The sequence below is a fragment of the Stenella coeruleoalba genome (assembly GCF_951394435.1).
Source record: "Stenella coeruleoalba genome assembly, chromosome: 3".
NCBI classification, from domain to species: Eukaryota; Metazoa; Chordata; class Mammalia; order Artiodactyla; family Delphinidae; genus Stenella; species Stenella coeruleoalba.
The window spans coordinates 53,873,426-53,887,027 of record NC_137148.1 but is presented as its reverse complement, the minus strand read 5'-3'; the positions used below and the strand labels follow the sequence as shown (position 1 = coordinate 53,887,027).

The following is a 13,602-nucleotide window of genomic DNA, read 5'->3' as shown; positions in this document are numbered from 1 at the left end:
AGTACAGTACAATGTGGGGAAGTAGAGGCCGTTACAGGAACTGGTATCATCTGAGTGATGGAAATGCCCTAGATTTCTCCTAGACCTTCAGGAACCAACTCTCTGCCTTCATCACTCTCATTTCTACCATATTAGATTCAATGGGATACAAGGTACATGCAATAGAAATTTCCAGATACCTGGCATATGATAAAGTGTTTCCTAAACTAAAACACACTCAACATAATCAAATCTTTCCTTGGTGATTTAGAAAGCCAAGACTAGGAGAGTACTGCTAAACAGTGGGCTCAATGTTTTTGCTACCTGTTTCTCAACAGGACTTAGTGATTCAATGAAAAGAAAAAGGGATGTTCTTAGGTTTAAGTACCCAGGAAAATTTAGAGTTTAATGTGTATTTTCCCTTGTTCTTTTCATTCATGCTCATCCACTCTCAGTTAATTCATTAAGAGGTCTTTTTTTTTTTTCCACATCTTTATTGGAGTATAACAATATTGTGTTAGTTTCTGCTGTACAACACAGTGAATCAGCTGTATGTATACATATATCCCCATATCCCCTCCCTCTTGAGCCTCCCTCCCACCCTCGCTATCCCACCCCTCTAGCTCATCACAAAGCATCGAGTTAATCTCCCTGTGCTATGCTGCAGCTTCCCACTAGCCATGCACTTTACATTTGGTAGTCTATGTATGTCCATGCAACTCTCTCACTTCATCCCAGCTTACCTTTCCCCCACGGTGTCCTCAAGTCTGTTCTCTACGTCTGCGTCTTTATTCCTGTCCTGCCACTAGGTTCATCAGTACTGTTTTTTTTTACTTTCTCTATATATGTGTTAGCATACAGTATTCACCAAGAGGTCTTAAGGATTATCCCTGTGAAGCATATCCCAGATTGCAAATGCTTCTCCACCTAACTAGCCCTTAGCATTATCTATTATCTTTCTTAATCACTTTTTTCTGCCCTTTTTCAAGAGACTGTAAGTTCCATGACTATTTGGTCACTGATGTGTCCCTAATACTTTGCACATCCCTCGCACCCAAGTGCCATTTGTTGACTGACTAAATGTGTTCCTCTTTTACTATTTGCTAAGGCTGTTGAGTCAGTTCCTTTCAGGTTGCAAGGAACATAAGTTGTGCTTAAGTTACTTTACTTATTAAGGGCATCAAGGGAGAATAGGACACAGCCTAAGAACCGCCCAGAAGATGTCACAGCCCTAGCAGCCCCATGACCTGGACTCTCCCTTAGGAGAAGGTGTCTGTTGCTCTCGCCTCCAGTGCCTAGAGGCTTATCCACCCACTTTGTTTCGAGAGATCTAGCCACTCCTGAGTGAGGACCTGATTAGGACACCACTGTTGGCGGAGGTGCTGATTCAGAAGGCTTCACAGGCCACTGGCTCACCTCACCCAGGCGTGAGGTTGGTGCTCATCCTCCATGAAAACAGCTGAGGCCAAGATGACAGCGGTTGTATGGGGAGGGAATCCCTCCACCTCACCCTCACAAAGAGGGTTGCTGGCAATATAGCCATTCTGAGCCTTCTCAAAATGGGAAAACATTTGTCAAGTAACTCTCCTAGTCTGCAGAATAATAGTGGAAGTTCTAAAATATATAAACATAAAAATGGATGAGGCCAGGGATTGGCTAAGCACAAAATTATGGGGGGCAAATATATTCTGAGGATTAATCGTAACTGATTAGGATTAATTTCTGACCATTTCCTTAAAATGTGTGATCAAAATGTCTATGTTTGGACAATATTTTGTTTTTTAAAATAAAATAGTTTGTAAGAATGTTTAAGTATCAATTATAAATTGTCCACATGCAAAAATATGGTTGGCTACAAATTTGAAGAAAATGGGTATAGATTGTTTGTAGATTTAAGCAACATTGCTTAATTTTAAGTGTTTTCAGTTTAAGAGAATGGTGCACTTGTTTTTAAAGATTTATTTCAATATAACCACAATAGAAGGCAGTTTGGCTCAGCATTTCTCAATAAATTTGCATTTGTGAGCAAAATTGTACCCACAAGGATATTCATTGCATAATGGTTTGTAGTAGCAAAAGTCTAGAAATAACCTAATTCCTATACATAAGGGACAGACAAGGTAAATTACAGCACACCCTTAAAACAGAATACTCTGTATCTACTAAAAAGAAGGTTAACCTACATATGTTGATATTAAAAACAAATCTCAAAATATATTAAGTGGAAAAGCAAGGTATAGAAATATGGATGCCATATACTTATTTATGTGGGGGAAGAAAGGTGGCCTCCAAAGAGAGGACTAGCTATCTAGGATGGGAATGAGGCCTACTTTTCAGTCTATAAGCTTTTTTACTCTTTGATTTTTTTAAATCCCATTCATAAATTGCTTAAAATATAGAAAAAACAGAACCTCATTTTCATATTAAGCAAAATATATATAGTACTAGTTTTCCACTGAGTTTAGAAAAAATAGAGAAGAAATCTGAATATTCAGTACCTCACATTAAGAAAACTAAGTCTATCAGTACATAAAGAATTTACTCAATCTTTGCCATTTTCCCTACTTTCTTTATATAATTTGTAACAGGAAGAGCTTATAAATAGAAAATCCCTAAACACAGTATAAGGATTAAAAGCATTTGCAATATAAGAAAGTACTTAGTACCAAAGTGAATGTTTCCCTGAGGAAGAACCAGTTAGACATGGACTCTCATTACGTCACTGGGTTCTCCTGGGCATTTAGTATGACACACAAATTACATAATTCTATAATTAATATAAAGAATGCTATGCAGTTCTTTTCTACTTCAGTTATTATGAGAGAGTAGAGATAGAATAAAAATTACTTTGATGTTAGACTTTATGATGCTTGCATGACCTTTATCTTTTCTCTCTGCTTTAATATTTACTTGTGTTATTTTTGGTGTTACTTAATGAATTAAGACAAAGAATTAAAGATAAGTTTATATTTCTAGTCAGGATAGCATTATAAATTCATAATTTTTAGACACTCCAAATGCTCCAGACATATAACAGTAATAGATTTTAAAAAGAGAAAAAATTGTAAAATAGATATGATAAAAAAAGTAGAAATTTTCATGGACCAGAAGAGGAATATAAATTATAGAGTGAAAAGGTGGACTGAAGTTGAGAGACATTAGGCTGGAGAACCTTCAGGCTCTAGGTCTGGAAACTAGCAGAGGATACTAAGGATGTTGATGCTTGTGGGATAATGGGAACTAAAATTGCCTGATGTAAGACTGGAGGTTGGAAGAGAAGAAGAAGAAAAACGATACTGCTACCCAAGATTAACCTTCAACTAGAAATCCCACACATAAGAGGGATGCAAATGCCAACAAAATCAGCAATCAGTAGGGGAGTTTACCTAAAGACAAGAACAATACAACAATCCGAACATTAGTTTAAAAGTAGTGTATTAAGGATGCTCAAAGTGATAAGAAAGGAAGAACACTTTCTCCCTAAAATACTAAACAAAAACAGTTAAACAGAGAATTGGTAAATTAAAAGACAGTTTTAAGGAACTGATCCAGGACACAGTACAGAGAGAAAAGTGATTTGAAAATATAAAGGAGCAGTTGAGAGACATGGAGGATATAATGTATTCAACAGGAGCCCCAGGAAAAGAGAATAGAGGGAATGAGAGAGAGGCAATATTCAAAGGAAGAATGGCAAAAAATATTGTCTAGGATTAATAAAATACTTGATTTTTCAGATTTAAAGTGCACATATAGTAATGAGCAAAATAAATCAATCAGTCTAGACCTAGAAATTGAATTGATATTTTATATATCAAATATAAAGATAAAACAAAGTATAAGCTAATAGATATAGAAGATAGATGACAATTAGAAGGAAAGTGGGCTTATATCAACAGCAATCGATGTCAAAAAGCAATGGGATAGGAGATTTCTGGGAAGATTGCACACAGCATAAATCTGTCTCCCCACCTAGACAACATTTACACTGGCAGAATCTGTCTATTCAACTATTTTGGAGCTCTGGAGCCTGTTGAAGGCTTGCAACTTCCAGGGGAAGCCTTCCTGCTCTTGGTGGGAACATAAAATGGACAGAAAAAAGCATTATGGCAGTTCCTGAAAAACTAAAAATAGAATTACTATATGATCTAGCAATTCCACTTCTGAGTATATATTCAAGGAATTGAAAGCAAGGCCTCAAAGAGATAGCTGTACTTGCATGTTCATAGCAGCATTATTTACAATATCTAAAACATGGAAGCAACCCACGTGTCCATTGATGGATAAATAAAATGTGGTGTATACACACAGTGGAGTATTATTAAGTCTTAAAAAGGAAGAAATTTTTTTTAATTAATTTTTTTAAATTAATTTTTATTGGAGTATATTTGCTTTACAATGTTGTGTTAGTTTCTGCTGTACAGCAAAGTGAATCAGCTATACATATACCTATATCCCCTCTTTTTTGGATTTCCTTCCCATTTAGGTCACCACAGAGCACTGAGTAGAGTTCCCTGTACTATACAGTATGTTCTCATTAGTTATCTATTTTATACATAGTACTAATAGTGTATATATGTCAATCCCAATCTCCCAATTCATCCCACCCCCTCCCCTTTCCCTCTTGGTATCCATGCGTTTGTTGTCTATGTCTGTGTCTCTATTTCGGCTTTGCAAATAAGATCAGCTATGCCATTTTTCTAGATTCCACATATATGTGTTAATATTAGATATTTGTTTTTCTCTTTCTCACTTATTTCACTTTCTGTGACAGTCTCTAGGTCCATCCACGTCTCTGCAAATGACCCAATTTCGTTTAAAAAGGAAGGAAATTTTGAAACATGCTACAAAATGGATCAATCTTTTTGTTTGTTTTTATTGTTTTTAACTTTTTATTTTATATTGGAATATAGTTGATTAAAAATGGGAACACTGTTCAATATTATGTAACGAAATGGATGGATCTTGAGAACATTATACTGAGTGAAATAAGCCAGTTACAAAAAAGAAAAATACTGTATGATTCCACTTATATGAGGTACTTAGAGGAGTCAAAATCATAGAGACAGAAAGTAGAACGGTGGTTGCCCAGGGCTAGGGGAAGGGGAAGAGAAATGGGAAGTTTTTATTTAACGGGTACAGTGTTTCAGATTTATAACATGAGAAGAGTTATAGAGGTGGATGGTGGTTATGGTTATATAATAATATTAATGCACTTAATTCCCTAAACTGTACACTTAAAAATGATTAAGATAGTAAATTTTATTAAGGCTATTTTACCATAATAAATGTATGAAAAAGAAAAAGAAAAAGCAATGGGATAATATTTTCAAAGTGCTGATAAAAAATAACTGCCAATATAAATTCCACAATCAGCTAATCTATTATTAAAGAGTAAGGTATAAGATCTAAAATATTCATAACTATTGCTAATAAACCACTAGTTGATGTACTTCACAAAGAAAAGTAAACCCAGAGGAAAGACATGAGATAAAAAGAATGGGGGTGACTGTGGAAATTGGTAAAATATGTTAATGTGACAGGTTGCATTTTCCAAGAATGGTCACAGCAACATTTTCAGTCCTTCCTATTATAGAACCCTGCCACACCACCATCAAGAGATTGAGTCTATTTTCCCTGCCCTTGAACCTGAGGTAGGTTTGTGGCTGCCTTATAATGAGTAGGATACAGTGAGGGAGCCACTGTGTGACTTTCAAGGGTAGGTGATATGGCTTCTACTTGGCCATTTCTTTCTTGGGACACTTCCCCTGGGAACCCAGCCATCATACTCTGAGGAAGCCCAAACTAGCCTACACAAAGAGACCACCTGGAAGGGAACACAAGCAGAGAGACTGAGGCCCCCAGCCAACAGCCAGATTCCAATAAAGGCCTTACATGGTGTGAAAAAATGACAAGCCATCCTTAATTTGCCCTGCTCAAATTCATGACCATAGTAATGATTTTCTTTTTTTTTTTAATGCCACTAAGTTTTGGAGCAATTTGTTACAGAGCTACATGGAAGAATAAGTATATTTAACTGTTGACTGTTGAAAAGATTTTCCTAACTAATAATAATAAAAACAAGGAAAATAAAAGGTAGTAAATAGAAGTTGTTTAGGAGATAAATTTCTTGCTTGATTTGGGAGAAAGGTAAAGATGTATAATAAATTTAGGCTTTGACAACATTTTACAGTTGTTTGTGTGCTAAAAATTTGAAGATAAACATTAAAAAGAATAGAGATGTAATCTAATTCAGCAAAGAGAAAAAGTGGGATGGGTAATAATGAAAATTTTATAAATGTATACAATCAGAGCCAAACAACAACATAATAATAATCAATTGACTGGTTCACATAGCTTTTCAAATTCTCAGAATTCTACTTGATTTAGGCTACATTAAATGAAAACCCAAGGAGTGGTAGGAATAAGCCCCATGTGTCTCAGATTTTCAGATAGTGTAAAGTTCAGAAAGTTTTGGTCTTTTCGGTTATTTTCAGTATAAACCTCTATACTTTTGAAAGAGTGCCTATAGACAGAGTCAAAGAACAGAAACCAAGTGGTTTTTATTAGGCCACGTATTGTGGTATTTTAGTTAGAATATATGGTCACCATGCGATTGTTAAAATTAGCTTTCTCAAATCTCTCTCTTGGAAGAATATGGAAGAGAATCATCCTAAATAGTTGATTCTAAACCACACTGGATGAGAGAACCGATTCATTAAGGAAGAAAATGGCAGTAGTTTTCCCTCAGCTATTTTTATTCCCACCTTATTTTTATTTAAACAGCACACACAAAAATAGTAATCATTCATGACAGTGAGTATTTGGTTCAATTTGCCAACACATCTTACCACGTTTTGTGTTCACCATTGTTCTCTGCATCTCAGTCCCCACCCCCAACCCACCCCTGGTCTGTGATTCTAAAGGGCGTACTAACAAACACCCTGAAAAATGCTCTAAGGTGGGGAAAAGAGGCACAGACATCACAGCTCTGTGCTTTTAAGCTGTGCCCTTTATTCCACTGTTCTCATTTCCATGCCAGTGGGATCCAGTCCATGGAGCCAAAGATGGCAGCCAGAACAAAGGGAAATGGAAGAGGATAGCAGAGAGCAGCTATGATGACTTTATTTGCAGGACAAAAGAACTTCCTCTTTGCCTCTGAAGAGTTTAATAGTACTTATTGAAATGACCACTTATTTGTGTCTTCGTTCATAGGTTGCTTTATACTGATAATTTAACTGTATGTGTCTTATCTCTTTAATCAGGCTGTGCACCTTTTAAGGGGTAGTGTTTCATTAATCTAAGTATCTCCAGCACTTAAAGTAGTGCTGGCACATAGGGAATACAATAATGTTTGCCAGATAAATAAATGCTACAGATGAGAAATGAATTTTCTCCATAATAAATTTTCTCTATAAAATGAAATTAAGAAGTCTGCCCAAGAAATTTAGTGACAGAAGGAGGACAAGAAACCAAAGACCGTGCTGTCCTCCCACCCCTCAGGGTCAGTGTCATACCCTCTAAATACAGAGAGCTCATCCTCAAAGGCCTCCAGATTCCTTAGGCTCCCATGAGACGATGTCTATGGTCTCTGCTGGTTATAAAATACCGTAACAATGATCCAGTGCCTTTAATGATAACCAACAATTGTAAGTAAGGAAAGCAGTTTAAAGGCACATGCATACTGTAACCATAATCTTAGGTGGACTCCTTTTGTGCTCTATTATTTTTATATATAAAAGAAATATTTCACCCCTTCTGCAGATCTCTCCTTCTTTGAAATAGTCCCAAATATTGACCCTAAGAGATGACCTCCTACTTGCCCTTATAATGAGTATTCATTTATTTATTTAATATCACATGTCCTTCCTTTATAGTTTCTGTGTTAATAATCCAATAATCCTGGGTTCACAACCTTCCTGGAGCCCAAGGGTGAAAGGCAATAATTTTCCTCCTTCTCAGCATATTCCTTCCCTATTTTATACACTTTCCACGTATAGTATAAGGATTTGGGGAGAACACTAAAAATCAGTTGGCAATTACTTTATAAGGTATGAATAATATAAAAATTCTCCAGTTATTTTCTCTGGGTAGCTTAGACTTTTTTTTTTCCATTAGAAAGGACCTATGGGTTCATCGATCAGGACATATTTTTCTTCCTTTTAACCTTATCTTTGAAAGGCTTGTGAAGTTCTGCCTTACATTTATTGCCTAATAGACTTGAAAGACAGCAGAAAAGTGGCGGCAAGAACAGCTGAATGGAATTGTTGATTATGATTGACAAAGAGCTGCAGTGTGTGAGAGAGAAACAAAGGGGCCTCTGTGCGGTGGGAAGCATGTGACCAGCTGCCCCAGTTAGGCCAGAGCAATTCCATTTGTTAGTCTACTTTTCTGGATTTTCTTCAAGATTCTGATTGAACCTGCTCCTTTCCACAGCCCTTCTCACTTTCCCCCAGTCCTCATAAGGGATAGAAAAAGAGGGATTAATAAAAATAGCTTTATGAATTGTTTTAGTCTCTTGGCTTTGTCCTCCAAATGTTCTCTAAAGCATACTCTCCAAATATTTTTGATCAAGGATTTAATCAGTAAAAAATATGGCCCCATTTATAAATTATATTCATGAACTATAATACTTACGTTGATACTTTGTGCTAATATATTACATGTCATAAAACACTCAGAAACAAAGGAAAGGAGTGATGCAAAATAAATAGAATTTTTCTTAATATTTTCCCCCTAATGTGTCGTTTGTGCCCTCCCAGGGTGTTTGCACCCTATGTTGGAGGCTCCTGACTAAAAGACAATTGTGAGTTGACCAAAGGAAAGTATAGTCCAATCTGAGAAGCTGCATCCTCCTTCTGATACCATTTGGGGATGTGACAACTCAGGCAGCTTCCCCATGTTTCTGGACACTTCTGGGAAGACCATGTCAAAAGCACAGGCAAGTGTCCAAACTCAGGGTTCTGGAGACCTGAAATCTAGTTCCAGCCCCATCATTTGCAGCCCCCGTTAACTAGCTCTGAAAAAAATCATTTAAACTTTCTGAATTTAATGTCACTGGTAAAAATAGTAATTTTCCTGCCTATTTCTCCTAATGGCTGTAAATATCCAACGAGGCAATAGACTGGTAAGTTCCTGCTTATTTCTCCTATTATAAATAACAAACAAAGCAATGGATTTGTAATTGTTTTGTAAATAACATGGAATAGAACTTTAGGGCAATATTGTTATTATTTTTTTTAAAGACCATGATAGGTAGGGTTATTTTCCCCCATTGTTTATTATATCAGCAAAACTAATTCACTATAGACTCACCTCCCTTTTGCCCTCCCCTACCAATATAAATGATCACTGGTGAAAATCCAAGCCTTTTATTTTAGATTTTAGTGAATAATTTCCCAACTCATCCTCTCAAGGTTTTAAGAATATGAAAGGTAAGAAGAAGAGAAAAATTCTAGGGGTGAAGGAATGTAAAAGATTATCTCAGCTCAGGTTGTTATTTTATGGATGAAGATACTGAAGCTCAGAGGGCTGAGGGATTTTCCCAGAATCACACAGCTGGGAAAGGAGCCACGTTAGGACCTAGGCTTCCTATTTTGCAATCGATCCTGCCTTTCAGGGCTGATTCACAGCATCATGGTTCTCTAGTAAATCATTTATTCCTTACTGGCTGTTTGTTTCTCTCAGTAGCAAATCATGTCCTGATGAAATCTAGTCCATATCTATTCTCTCTCACAAAAGATTCTCTCCCTCTTCATATCTTTAAATCTTACAAGTCAGTCCCACTCACCCCCCAAAACTGTCTCCAATTCTTTCTTACTTTTATTCTACTCCTACTCTGATGGCCTTGTTAGCTACCAGTAATATTTTCTTGTCAGGAAAGGTCTGTGGATTTGATGTCCAGAGATGGCCACTTAAATTGTCACAGAGGTCTCTGCCCCTTTCAAAGCCCTGACGGCTGTTGTGTAAGTCACTCAAGGTAAAATAACCTTCTCACAGAGGGTAAAAATAAGAAGGTAGAAATAACCTTCAAACAAGTCTCACACCAGAAGTGGGTGTCCCTGTTTTGGAGAGGAGAATTTATAAATTAGTGATAGAGATCACAAGAGCAAAAGCTGGTTACATGGCTGTGTGGCCCTCCTAGAGGCTGTTTCTTCCCTGGAGCTGTTTTCTCTGGTCAGGAGGGCCTTCCTCTTTCTTCTTCCCTCCTTTTCTTCCTTCGGCTCCAGCCTCCCCACCTCCTAACCTACCCACCCCAAACAGTCTCTGATCTGATTTGAAACTGTGCTCATGTTGCCTTTTCATTGGGTTCCATTTCCCCTATTTAGGTTGTTTCTGGGTAGTTCATGGAAAAATATTCTCTATGAGTAAGATATATGAAACCTCAGGGCCCATGTTTCTATTGGGATAAAAATAAATTAGTGGATTCATTTAGTAAGATGTCTATGAATGAAGCCTTGACCCAAGTTGTCACTGTAAGATGAAGCAGAGATCCAAAGCAGAGCTAGCAAGATTTTGTGTGTGTGTGATTTCCATTCTTTCTTCGCTTTGTTCTCATAAAATATCCAGTTGGTGTGCAATCAGTAAGATCAGAATGCAAATAATCAGACCACTACTACAACTTTTGAGAGCAAAGAATAAGTTACGTATACTCTGTTACTGATTTGTCTTTTGGGAAACACCTGGCCATTTAAGTATTCATATCACCCCTGTTTGTGCATGGAAGAAAGTCCAGCATTTTCTAGTTTATCCCTGCCCCCGCCTGAGTGTATACTATATAGTTATACAGTACGTTTGACACCAAAGTACTTAGCAAGGCCCCTAGTGCAGAGCAGGTGTTCCATAAATGATTACTATGTTTAACTGACTGGTGTTCAAACCCAGGAAAACCAGAGTCAAGAAGCTGAAATGTTTGTCTTTCACTAAATGCTAATGTTAAACACAACGTGAGCTCAAACTTGAAAAATAAGAAATTAGAAAGTGATGAGTTAGAGGAGGGGCAGATAGGACAGCAGACATCAGACTCTGAGAGCTAGCCTGACACATTTCAAAAAGTGAAAGAGATGAGAGCTCAGGGTTTCTTGGAATGTGTCCTAAGACTCTTAAGACAAGAGGTCTGTTAAATAATCACTAATAGTGAACTCTGAGCACAGAAGATGGAGGAGGAAGAGGGGTAGGACAGGAGGTGCCTGTAGGATCCTGGAATTGCCTGCTCATCTCCTCTTCCTTCTCACCCATTCCAGACCCCGTACATTGGCTCGCAGTGAAGGGGGTGTTCAGGCTCAACTCTTGCCAGGTTCATCTCACTTGAGTTCACTGGGAGAGAAGAAGGAATGAATGACTCCTTGCTTCTCTGCCTCTCACTCCTCCACCCCTGCCAAAAATTAAACATATATGATGGAAAGAAACAATCTCTCTGACCGCTAAGCTCTGATGTAGCATACAATATGGTCCAAACATGTCTGCTGGCCTTTCTTAGGGAAGTTTTTTGCTCTAAAGCCACACATGTCCTTTAGTATATGTGTGTGTGCATGTATGTGTGTATGTGCCTCTGTGTGTGTGTGTGTGTGTGCGTGTGTGTTAGTACAGAGGGGATCAGCTTTAACCTTAGGCTAGATTCACCATACTAATAAATATTTTTAACTTCTGAGGGTCACTAGGTTCACATTGGAGTGTTTTTCATAGTACAAATGGAAATTTGTGAACTTTTTAAGATCATATATTAGAAGGTAAAACAACCAAACAGCCAGCCAGCAAACCTCACAACAACAACAACAAAACCTACCCTAAAGTTTTAAACTTACTCTCAAGACTACTTTCATATTATAAAAAATGTTATAATCAGTGTTTAAAAATGGACACAAATTTATTTTACAGGACACGTACCAGATATCTTCTTGATCAAATGCTTTTGCTTTCTGTTATTTCTCCATCTTAAGACCTTTACTCTCCTCTAAAGCCCTTCGGAAGCCTGACTGAGCTAGTTTGAAAACTCCATCAACTAGAACTTACAGATGAGAGCTCAAAGGCTTGGGTGATTTGGAAAACTTTCAGAAATATCTTTCAGAAATGTTCAGTTGCCTCAAGTTCATTGACAGCATTCGGAGATTTGGATGAGAGGAAGGGTAAAGGTCTACAGCTGCTCTGTCCAACACAAAAGCCACAGGTGGCCATGAGCACTTCACGTGCAGAGAGTGCAACTAAGGAAATTTTAAGTATGATTGGTACAACTTGGATACATGTATATACTTTTTAAAAATTAAGTTTATGAAATCTAAGTACACGTCATGGGTTTCAGGTGAAAACTTGGTATCTGAAATGAGATGTGCTCTAAGTGAAAAATACACACCAGATTCTGAACACTTCCTATGAAAAAAGTCATTAATGTATTTTTGTATTGATTAAATGTGAAAATGATAATATGCTGAAGATATTGGGTTGAATAAAGGATATTATTAAAGTTGTTTTACCTCTTTCTTTTTACTTGTTTAATGTAATTACTAGAAAATTTAAGATTACGAATATGGCTCACATTTTATTTTCATTTGTTAGTGCTGGTCCAAAGGGCAGTTTTGACTTAAGTATAACTATTGTAGTTCATCCACCTGCCTTATCATATCTCCGGCAGTAAGCTTTAATATTTATTTGTCAAACATGCTTTTCGTGTTCAAATAGAATTACTTAAATCTTCAAAGGGAAATTGAGGTCAGGAAGGAAGAGAACCAAAAGAGACAAAAGGCTACAGGCAATGAGCTTTCTTCTCCATGAACAAGCAAATGCAACTGCTTCTTATTACAGTCACAAAAATTTGTAAGTGTCTAACTCTTGAGTGAAATATATATATACAAACATATATTTGTATGTATATACATACATATATATATGCTTATACAAGTATATGTATGTATATATACAGGCATACCTTGGAGATAGTGTGGGTTCAGTTCCAGAACACCCCAATAAAGTAAATATTGCTTTATTCACGCAATTTTTTGGTTTCCCAGTGCATATAAAAGTTATATTTACACTATACTCCAGTCTATTAAGTGTGCAGTAGCATTATGTCTAAAAAAACAATGTACATACCTTAATTTAAAAATACTTTAGGGGGCTTCCCTGGTGGCACAGTGGTTGAGAGTCCGCCTGCCGATGCAGGGGACACGGGTTTGTGCCCCGGTCCAGGAAGATCCCACATGCCGCGGAGCGGCTGGGCCCGTAAGCCATGGCCGCTGAGCCTGCGCGTCCGGAGCCTGTGCTCCGCAATGGGAGAGGCCACAACAGTGAGAGGTCCGCGGACCGCAAAAAAAAAACCCAAAAACTTTAGGGGACTTCCCTGGTGGCGCAGTGGTTAAGAATCTGCCTGCCAATGCAGGGGACATGGGTTGAACCCTGGTCCAGGAAGATGCCACGTAGCAACTAAGCCAGTGCGCCATAACTACTGAGCCTGCACGCCACAACTACTTAAGCCCAAGCACCTAGAGCCCGTGCTCCTCAACAAGAGAAGCCACTGCAATGAGAAGCCCACTCCCCGCAACGAAGAGTAGCCCCCGCTCACCACAACTAGAGAAAGCCCGCATGCAGCAACGAAGACCCAACTCAGCGAAAAAAGAAAATATGTTAATGCGA

At 37.7% G+C, this 13,602-nt stretch overlaps 1 protein-coding gene across 17 annotated transcripts in view; it reads right to left on the bottom strand.

Moving 5' to 3' along the window:
- The window catches only part of PIK3R1 (phosphoinositide-3-kinase regulatory subunit 1), a 959,753-nt gene that overhangs the window by 426,130 nt on the left and 520,021 nt on the right, over window positions 1-13,602 (bottom strand). The window lies entirely within an intron of this gene.